This window comes from Nomascus leucogenys, chromosome 7b (assembly GCF_006542625.1).
Source record: "Nomascus leucogenys isolate Asia chromosome 7b, Asia_NLE_v1, whole genome shotgun sequence".
In the NCBI taxonomy this organism is placed as follows: Eukaryota; Metazoa; Chordata; class Mammalia; order Primates; family Hylobatidae; genus Nomascus; species Nomascus leucogenys.
This window is the reverse complement of record NC_044387.1, coordinates 103,535,398-103,546,551: the sequence shown is the minus strand read 5'-3', so window position 1 is coordinate 103,546,551 and position 11,154 is coordinate 103,535,398. Positions and strand designations below refer to the sequence as shown.

At 46.2% G+C, this 11,154-nt stretch overlaps 1 non-coding gene across 1 annotated transcript; it reads right to left on the bottom strand.

Annotated features, from left to right (window-relative positions):
• Nucleotides 1-10,381: 10,381 nt before the first annotated feature.
• On the bottom strand, nt 10,382-10,486 carry LOC115836181. Its single transcript, XR_004031166.1, has one exon. It is a non-coding gene; the product is annotated as a small nucleolar RNA U13 (small nucleolar RNA).
• Nucleotides 10,487-11,154: the final 668 nt, after the last annotated feature.

Genomic DNA, 11,154 nt, shown 5'->3' with positions numbered 1-11,154 from the left:
TCTCAGCTCACTGCAACCTCTGCCTCCCGGGTTCAAACGATTCTCCTGCCTCAGCCTCCCAGTAGCTGGGATTACAGGTGTGTACCACCACGCCTGGCTAATTTTTGTATTTTTAGTAGAGACAGGGTTCCACCATGTTGGCCAGGCTGGTCTTGAACTCCTGACCTCAGGTGATCCACCTGCCTCGGCCTCCTGAAGTGCTGGGATTATAGGCGTGAGCCCCGGTGCCCGGCCCAAATAATCTTTTGATTGGGACCTAATCATAATAAAATTGGGAAAGGAGAACTGGTGGTCCCTGTTTCCAGAAGCTCCGAATTTGTACCAGGATTGTTGCTGATGAGCTTCTCAGCTGTCAGACCTTAAAATCCCAGATATGAGGTTGTTGCTCATTCACTTCCTCCAGCATAACTCCTTTCCATTCCACGCAGCAAATGCCAGCCCAGACGGACCAATTGTCCCAGAGAAGGTAGAGGACATCTTAGCCTTCTAATTCCAATGGAAAATTTCCTGCCTCCCTGTTGTCAATTCCTGCCTGGCACTACGTGCAGCAGAGATGAGAAAAGCCACTTCCTTTGCATTCATCTGGACTGCCGTGCTTGGAGAACAGAGGAGCCTGCATTCTGGCTGAGGGAGGTGTGCAAACATGACGTGCAAGTCAGAGACAAAGTGACCTGGCAAACACATGCTCTGACAGCACATCCCTGGCCACGTCCCAGAGATCCCATCATTTGGGTTGTTGTCCTTCTAAAGAGACACACATCTGCTTTTGAAAACTGTGCTTTGTGGCCGGGTGCGGTGGCTCACGTCTGTAATCCCAGCACTTTGGGAGGCCAAGGCGGGCGGATCACGAGGTCAGGAGCTCGAGACCACGGTGAAACCCTGTCTCTACTAAAAATAAAAAAAAAAAAAAATTAGCCGGGCACGGTGGCGGGCGCCTGTAGTCCCAGCTACTCGGGAGGCTGAGGCAGGAGAATGGTGTGAACCCGGGAGGCGGAGCTTGCAGTGAGTCGAGATTGCGCCACTGCACTCCAGCCTGGGCGACAGAGCGAGACTCCATCTCAAAAAAAAGAGAAAACTGTGCTTTGTAAATGATGAACTTGAGCAACGCAAAGAAAGGACCTAGTGAACATTTAAATTCAACTTATTTCCTTTTAGGCTATCTTGTAATGTTTGTAGAACACTTAAGCATTTAAAAAAATATAGTTACATGCAGCATGCGTGTGCTGCTTTACATTGTATCATTGCTTAAATATTCCAATCTTGATGCATCAAAATGGTCCTTTCCTTGTCATTTTCTTTACTTTTTTTTATTTTTATTTTTTGAGACAGAGTTTGCTCTTGTTGTCCAGGCTGGAGTGCAATGGTGTGATCTAAGCTAACTGCAACCTCCACTTCCTGGGTTCAAGCAATTCTCCTGCCTCAGCCTCTCGAGTAGCTGGGATTTCAGGCGCCCGCCACTATGCCTGGCTAATTTCTGTATTTTTAGTAGAGACGGGGTTTCACCATATCTCTGCTCTTGACCTCAGGTGATCCACCCACCTCGGCCTTCCAAAGTGCTGGGATTACAGGGTGAGCCACCGCACTTGGCCCCGTCCTTGTCATTTTCAATGGCCATAAAGTATTTCATGGCACTCCATAATTTGTTTAGCCGTTTCCTCTATTGTTTGTCTGGTTTGTTTCCAGTTTTATGCCGTGTGCAGTTGCAGCTGCTGTGTATTTATTTGTACATATTAGCTTTTTTCTTTGAAATTATTTTCTTGTAGTGTATTGCCAAAAGTGAGATTATTGGGCCAAACAGTTCCATAGCTCTTGTTACATTATTGTCTGATCTTTCTCAAGAAAGAAAGAGAGGAACACATAAGAAGCCATCACATATGGGCATGCTTATTTCCTGAAAGTCCTGCCAGTATTGTGCTTTATTCTTTAAAAAAAAAAAAAAATTATGCTACCTTAATAGACAGGAAATTGTTTTAAGTGACATTTCTGTCATTGCTGGGGGTTTGAAATACACCAACTTGGAACGGGCCCAGATGTCCACAGGTCTGTGTTGGGATCCCAGCCCGAAATAATGCAGCAAGCCACACCCAGAGGAGAATAAAGGGGTCAACTAAGAGGCAAGCCAGCCAGTGCCTGGCTGCAGTTTCCCAACATCACGAGACTCACTGCAGGGAGCCTTGTACCTCACGTGTGTGAGACACACTAGATGCTCAGTGAATGCGGACTCCACATATTAGGTCCCTGGGGGGGGACTCCAAGAATTATTTCTATTAGTCTGGGGGTACAAACAGTAAGATCCTCCTTACCTTCTGGAAGGAGGTTGAGGGTGGTAGGCCCAGCTTGGATTTTATGGAAGAGTGGGTTAGGATGGGGCTTTGTTGGTCTTATGGGGGTACCCTGGGAAGCTACGCAGGGCCTGGGAGCTTGGCTCTGCCCCTCCTTCTCCCACTCAGGATGTGCGCTGAGGCTAAGCCCCTCATACTACCTCCAGCAGCATCTCCCCTACAGCAATGACCTCTCACCCAGACACAGGCGAGCTGCCTGAGTCCCAGGCAATCTGTGCGGAGGGATGTTTTAAGCCACAGGATTCCCAGCTGGGTGCCCCCAGGCAGGAAGTGGCCTCAGTTCCATGCACGTTTTTGATGGCGGAGATTCTTGGGGTCAGCGGGAGATGATCCTGACTGGAGAGCTGTAGATCCACTGTTGGGGGTTCTCGCCTCCCAGCCTTCAGACCTGCTGTCTCTCCCCTTCAGACCTGCTGTTTCTCTGTGGGGTTCTCGCCCCCAGCCTTCAGACCTGCTGTTTCTCTGTGGGGTTCTCGCCTCCCAGCCTTCAGACCTGCTGTTTCTCTGTGGGGTTCTTGCCTCCCAGCCTTCAGACCTGCTGCTTCTCTGTGGGGTTCTCGCCTCCCAGCCTTCAGACCTGCTGTTTCTCTGACTGGGTGCCTCCTCCATCTCACTCCTCTTGTTAAATCCTCTAATTTAAACATCAGCTTTTGCAGGAAGCTCACTCCTGACCTCCCCTTCTGGGTTAGGAGCTGCCTTCTGGGCTCCCATAGCACCCTGCCCTTCCTCTTCTTCATGCCTGTCATAGTGGATCATGGTGGCTGGAACCACGTTTGACCCATCTCAGTATCTGCCTTAGTACAGTACCTGGGGCATGGCTCGGTTTGTTGAGAGAATGGATGAATATGTCACAGGATGAAAGGGTGAATTAATTAACCCTGATATTTACAGTGGCCACCAGGGCCTATGGTTTGTAGCAATCCTGAGGTGAACCAGATCTTTGTGAAATCTCTAAGACACACGGGCCATCAGGCTCTCTTTACTCCAGAACCACACTGTGGAGATGGCTGAGACTGACTCCCAAGTCGGGGAGAAGGGAGGTGCTCTGGGACCTGGCAAGCAACCAGTTCTATGGTTATCTTTTGGCTTTAGTAAAATTAAAATAATTTCTTCCTAACATACGTCAGGCTCTAGTTTTTTCCAGCAACCTCAGCATCCCCTTATGGAATGAGGCTAGAAAATTAAAAATAAACAAAAACGATAAATAAAAACTTTGTTGTGAGGAAGCAAATTTTCTTTTTTTCTATGTCAGTCTAAAAAGCCATTACAAAATATTCATGTAACACAATGCATTTTAGGTCCCCGAGTCCTCTCACCACCATCCTTCATTCAGTTTAATTCACACACAGTGATGAGCAGTTCCTAGATTCTGGACACATGGGGAGCCAAGGGTGGGGTTTCTTGGGTTAGGGGTGGGTGCAGAAATTCTAACCTGAGACAATCGCAGGAAATGCAAAAAATGAACAAAATGTGATCTGAGCTGGGAACTGTGCTGAAAGCTAGGTCTAAGAGTAAGAAGGGTAAGATAGTGGGTGGCCCAGGCCAAAGCTGTCAAGCATTTAGTTAGCAGCAGAAGAGAGGAAGAGGTGTGGGCGCTGCTGGGCAGTGGGAAGCTGCACTGTCAAAGCCTTGTTTTGGCAGTGGTCACTGCAAAATGGTCTCAGAAAAGCCAACTATGTCAGGAATGGAAAGAACTTTCCAGAAAGGAAGAGAATATGGCCATTTCCTTCAAGAACTTCCTCCAACAGGAAGCAGGGACAGCAGACGTATAATCAGCCATGAGTCATAGTACCAAGAATGAACTGGTAAGAACAGATGTGATTCTCCTGTCCATAACCACTCAAGTTTTTACAATGATGACACATACATTGACAATATCTTTTTATTTAATAATTTAGACAAGATGCATATTAGTCTTCACTTAAGTAACAGTTTACTTATCATGCCTTTGATATTAAAGATGGTTGCAAAAATCACTTTTAATTTAATTTTCAAAATTTTAAAGTTGCACATACTCTGTGGAGAAGAGGTAAATCAATAAACTAAAAATTCTTGCGACAATGTTGTTCTGCAGAATTTATCATTGTTTTAGCTAATTTCAGATTCTTTAGAGGAATAGGTTAGGTGAGATACAAATTATAAATTAATAGTAAAAATAGAATTCTTGATTTTACTATTTTCTGTTTCCCTTAAGTTGCAGCCACTTGCAATTAAAAGTTTTGTCAATATATCACAACATCAAAGAAAATGGCAACTACCTATTTCTCAGGCAACTAGATATTCTATTTACTATACCTATAATTTTCTAAAATACAAAGTTCTTCATACTAGGAATCATAAATGCCTGGACAGCTGCATGATTTTAATTTTATATTTTTATTTTAGTTTTCTTAAAATTAGCAATTCTAAGAATATAATGAGAAAACTTACAATGGTAATTTATATTTAATATTTTCATAAAAAGACTGTTTCTTAAGTCAGTGTTTTCTCAAACTGGGGTTCATGAGCATATTATGAAAAGCCTAAAAACTATTTCTTTGTAAATTCTTCAAGTTTGAGAAACACTAATACATATTCTTATCATTCAAAGTCCATTCTTGGTTTTTTTTGAGTTTCAAAACTAATGACACATTAAAGCTATATCTCATATTTTGTAATATCTGCAAGGCATTAAATTAACTCTCTGGTTGTTAAAGATTTACTTCTATGTTTATTTTTTTTTTTTTTTTTTTTTAAAGCTCCTCTGCCCCCCCCCCCCCCCCCCCCCCCCCCCCCCCCCCCCCCCCCCCCCCCCCCCCCCCCCCCCTCCCCCCCCCCCCCCCCCCTGCTGGTTACAAGCTCCACCTTCTATGTTTATTTCTTAAAGCACTTTTGTTTTGCCACAGCAGGTCTTAAAATTGGCCAAGAAGGTGTTTTTTCTTTTCTTTGCCACAGGATCATGTTTTTTTCCATTGTTATTAAAGATTCAGGTAGGAGTTGCATGAATCCTACAAGTGAAATAAAATCTATGTATCTTTTCCTTATTATAAAGATTTATTTATCTTTTCCTATTTGTCTTGCAGTTGCCTCACCTGAGCCACAATAGATGCGGTAGAAATGGGACACCTCAGAGATGTGATTTTTTCACCCTCTGAAATTCATAGCAAATCTCATCATGCCACTCCAATCTCCACCCCCAAATCCCTGTCCAAAGTCCACAATCCTTGGTGTGACATGACTCATTCATTCATTTAACATTTCCTGAGTATCTAATGTGTGCGGACTTGGCTCTGACGGGCTCTCGATTCACAGAGGTGAAAAGACAGACACAATTCCTGCCCACAGGTGAGAAGGACAATGACACAAATGTGTCAGTGATTGCATTTTGGATTGCTGAGGTCATGGAATCCAGAGTGACTGAGGAGCTGCGGCAGGAGGAGCTGAGTTAGGACCAGGAGTTTGTGAGGCTGGAGTCCATGAACGCGAAGAAAGGGCTTCTTGGGAATAGGAAATGGTGGGGAGGAGGAATTACATTTTCTACTAACTTCAAACTGAAATATAGCATTTTCTTTAATTATGAATGTGGGCAACAAACCATGTCGTCCAGGAGCACCAGTATTTTGACACCAATGGAAACTACAGATATTTTCATATTATATGGCAGTTGTTGACAATATCTTGAAATATTTACACATTTCACCACTGAGACACCATGGTACTTGGAGACCCTTTGCTAGATCTTGTTATTTAATGTGCTAATAGGTGACATCTATTACTATTTTTTAATGTTGTGATTACTGTATTTCAATGTCATTGGTTGCCTTTGTCATCCTGTGTATTTAATTTATGCATTTAAAAACATGACTCTGAAAAGAGACTCATAAACTTCACAGAGTTGCACAAGGGGTTGATGGCTCAAAAAAGAAAGAGAAGCCCTGAGCCCAGCCCTTGCCTTGTGGCTGCTACTGGCCCCCAGCCTGGGAATCTGCTGTGGCTTCTGGGCCTCACACACGCTGTTCCTTTCCCCTGTGTTGTCTGTTCCCTCCTCTCTGCTTGGCATTAAATTCTGATGGCTCCCATCATGCTTTGCATGGACACGAAACATCATCAACTTTGGGAAGCTTCTGTGGTAGTGCCGCACAGGCTACGTGTCCTAGCCAAGTGCTCAGTCTCTTCTCCCACTCCCTCCTCCCTCACCTCACACTTGTCACACGGTATTGCAGTTGCCTCTTTGCTTGTCTGCCTTCTTGAATGGTCTGTGAGCTACTTGATAGAGAGGACCCCTCTTCTCCATCCCTGATCCCCCATGTGTGATGTGCTTATTACAGAAATTCAACACAAGGATACGTAATGCAGGAAGAATAGATGGATGGACAGATGGATGGATGGACAGATGAGCAGACGGATGGATGGATGGATGGATGTACGGACAGATGGATGGATGGACGGATGGATGGATGAGCAGATGGATGGATGGATGGGAGGACAGATGGATGGATGGATGGATGATGCATGGATGGATGAAAAGATTCAGATACAGGTGCAAAGTATTTCACATGTACAATCTCTTTATTCAGTGTTTCTCCTCTTAGAAATAATACTTTTCTTCCAGTGAAGGTTGGTGGGAATCTTTGTGCCAATAATACCCACAGCTCTTCTCCCATAGCAGGATCTGAGGGAAACTTGGCAAGAAACACCGCCTCTGGATCCAGCCTCCCAGCCACAGCCCCCGGTCGAGGAGGTGGGCCGGAACCAAGGTCGCTGACCAGGGTATCTGATTCTCTCAGTCTGAAGGAAAGTGAGACCTCAGCACAAACGCCATGGACGGCACAGCGCGGGAGGGAGCGGCCCAGAGAGAGAAGCACGAAGCACTCGCTCATGTCGGAGGAGGAGGAAGAGCAGGATCCATGGGTGGGCAAGCCTTTTCCATGGCACGAAAAACAATTTTAGAAGTATCCATATGTATAAAGACAGGAAAAGGGCATCTGTTTCAGCCAGTGTACCACAACAAACCACCCACCCGCAGGGAAAATGCACTTTCACAGCTGCCTTCTGAAGATGGGTTTGAAAAACCAAATGCAAAATAAAAATAGGAACTCTCATTTATTGAGAGCCTACTATGTGTTGTGGGACATTCCTATGCTATCCCCAATCTCACCATGTGAATGCTGGCACAGTTACTATCACTATTTTGCAGACTAGGTGACAGGCTCAGAGAAGTTAAGTTGCCTGAGGCCCACATAGATTTAAGTAGCAGAGTCAGAATTTGCACCCAGGTCTTTCTAATCTCAGAGCCCAAGCTCTTCCATTTGCATTAAGTTAATCTTTAATTTATGGAAAAGTTTCATCCTCTTGGGGGGAGAAATCCATGTAATAACTCTGAAATAAGACCATTTTTATGAGTATTAGGTGGGGACTTTCAAAGGCCCTTTTACCTCGACTGGGTAAAATAGCGTCCTCTTTGGAGGAGTTTGACCTGTGGGCTCTGCAGTTGGGTGGGAAGTGTGTTGATTTTGGGAGCAGCCTCTGAGCTGGAAACAGGAGTATTACAGACAACAAGGATTTTATGAAAGAGAAGGCCATGACGCAAAGTCTCACTGCAGTCCCATGATTTCCTTTGCCGGGGAATTTAAGAGAGAAACCTCCTTCTTACCCAGTTAGCGCACTGTTTTCAAAAAACCTGAATGGAACAACCTGTTGAGAGAGCAAAGAGCTCTTGTGTTTGTTTGCGGCACACGGGAGCCTGGCGGCAGCAGGTGTTATCAGTGGGAGACTCAAGGCGGGCCTCCCCTCCATAGCCCCTCCCACACCCCAGACTTAGCCATGCTGGTGCCGGACATCTTGTGCTGCTTCGAGCTGGAACGTCGCATCCTCCAGAGCTCCAGGTGGCACTAAAGTCTCTGGGACGTGGTCAGCTGTTTAGATGGGTTCCCAGGAAGGCTCACTGTCCTGGAAAGGTCTGTAAGCCTGTGACCTGAGCTCCTTGAGGTTCAGGGAGCAGGTCTGACCTAAGCAGTTTTCCCTTCCCTGGCTCAGGAGGGATTTCCCACTTCTGCCTGGTGAGTGGCTGAGGGTAGCGACTCTGACATGCATGCCCCGGAAGCCCAGGGCACGGATGCTTATGGGTATTCAATTGATGTCTTTCCCATAGTTGGTTTCATTTAGGCATTGTATATGTATTTTCTGCCAAACTCTATTACACTTCAAGCTCCATGAAGGCAGGGACCATGACTGCTTTGTTAACTGTATAACCAGGGCCTGGCCCTGAGGCTGGCACTAAATGCCCAACAAATGCTTGTTGAATGAGTGGCCAACACCTTAGCTTTTCTACAGTTGGTCTTTCTGTTTAAAGAGAAAGAATGAAAGTGATGGGATTGACACTGTGTTCTATGGAAATGCTGCTCCCTGGAGTTGTGCAACATAAATGCTCCAGATAGAAGGGCACACAGCAAAGCTGACTCAGGCGATGGTGCAAGTTCAATTTTTAACTTTTGTGCCCAGAAAGTCCTCATGTCTCAACTCCTGGCTGGGCCTAGGATGGTCCCAAAGTCTTCAGGCTGATGTTTCTTTAAGGTCGTTCTAGGAAGCAGGACCAGAGTCCTCCTGTTCATAAAGTCCAGGGCTCCCTGGGGTGGTCCCCAGATTGGACACACCCACGGCCCTGCCTGTGCTCCTGCTACGTCTCCCCAGGGCCAGGCGCTTCCATCTCACACCTTCCCCCCTCTGCCACCTCTTAGCATGCCTTCCAGGACATGGCTATTGTTTGGCTAATGTTTGCGTGGAGTTCAGTCTCTCTCCTGGAGAAAAGGGCAGATATTCTGGTGGCTGGGGCACCAGCTGGGGCTGTGGATTCCTGCGAAACTCCAGCAGTGCAGAAGAGGGGAAGAAGCCCTGGTATCCGAGTCTGGAGGCCGGGTCAGAGTCTTGACACTGATCCTCAGCTCACTAGGAAATGAAGGCACTGTGATGCCTGAGGTGTCGGCTGCCTCTAGGGTTCCGTGAGTCTCAGACACTCACCTCTTCAAGAGTAGGTGCCAAGGCTGTCACGGATTTGCAATGACTTTCCCATGTGTTAACTGGAAACTTAAAGGAAACATTAGCCATGAGGGTTGGGAGCTTAGATTAATATTTAGAAAGGATTTACAAAGAAAAGAACCCAGTTAATCTCAAGATAGAGGTCTTTTCATTTCTATTTGCGTAGTGGGTGGAGATGGAGTCCCTGGCTAGGACAGTTCCCATAACCTTCCCTGTCAAGCCCCTCTGCTGTAGCAGTTTCTAACTTTACAGCCACAAAGCCAGCCTGTGCTTCCCACAGCTTCAGCCCCCACTGCTGGAGGATGCATTCAGGGTTCTGACTCTGGCCCGAGGAGGAGGAGGCACAGTGCTTGCCAAGTGAGTGCCGACTTTCGCAAGCAAAGCTTCAGGACAAAATGGAGAGGCAACCATGACAATGGTGTCAGATCACTCTATACAGCATAAAAGATTAAGGGCTAGACTTTGGTGTGAGACAGGCTTCAATCCTTGAACTATTGTTTGGCAAACTAATTGGCTTACTTAAGCCTCAGATTCCTTATCTGTTAAATGGAGATAAAAATGGTGTCTATATCAGACAGTTCTTGCGAGAATATGATAACACAGCTAAAGCTCTTAATCTAACGCCCAGCAAGCAGTAAGTGCTTAATAAATACTGGCTATTATTATCATGCTTTTGCTACGGTTTGAATGTGTCCCCTAAAGTTCATATGTTGGAAACATAATCCTCAGTGCAATAGTGTTTAGAGGTGGGGCCTTATAAGAGGTGATTAGGGCAAAAGGGCTTTGTACGCAGGGAGGACTCAATGCTTTTGTCTTGGGAGTGAGTTATCTTGAGAGTGGGTGTTTATAAAAGCGAGTTTGGGTCCCTCTTGCCCGCTCACCCTCATCCTCTCTTGCCCTTCTGCCTTGAGCCATGGCATGACGCAGCACAGAGGCCCTCACCAGATGCCAGTGCCATGCTCTTGGACTTCCCAGCCTCCAGAACTGTGAGCCAAAATACATTTCTTTTTCTTTCTTTTTTTTCAGGTCAGGTGGGTTAATGTGCCAACATTGTAACAAGGTTTGAGGGTGGCACATCTCACACATGCGTGTGAACACCCAATCATCATGCTCATGAACTACAAAAGGATCAAGCCAAATACATTTCCGATAAATTACCTAGTCTTAAGTATTCCGTTATAGGAGCACAGAACAGACTGAGACGCGTTATTCTGGCCTATGTCCCTTGGTTGTTGCATGACAGGATGTTCCCTTCCCTACCAAAAGCCGATGTCTCCCATTATTTCTTAGGCATTAGTACCTTGAAAGTTTGGCATAAAATCTTAGTTAGGGCCTCAGAAGACAGAGACATGAGATAACTAGGCTTTAGAAACACTCCACCCCCACACACTCAGCTATGAAAAGGGTTTGTTTCCTGCTGCTGGAAATCCACACATTCCTCCTTGCCAGTGTACACACAAGCAGAGATCAAGTGAATGACTAGGGTTCCCCTACTTCCTCTCTTAAATGCCATCACCTGAATCGGACTGAGGGCGCCCCTGGAGTCACTCACAGCAGAGTAATTATGTGGAGGCAACACATCCTGCTTATGTCTTCAGACCCCCACCCTCTGGACTGGGAGCTGTGGGGCAGCAGCGATGGGGCCTTCTGGAGGGGTCTGCACACACCCCTCTGGATCTGTCCTGGCGATGGTCTGCTGGGCTGAACCCCTCCCACCACCTGCTGTCATTCCATTCACCCCCTGAATGTCCTGGGCAAAAAGTGTGAGGCCACAGGGAGGAACTTTCTGCTAGTGGTT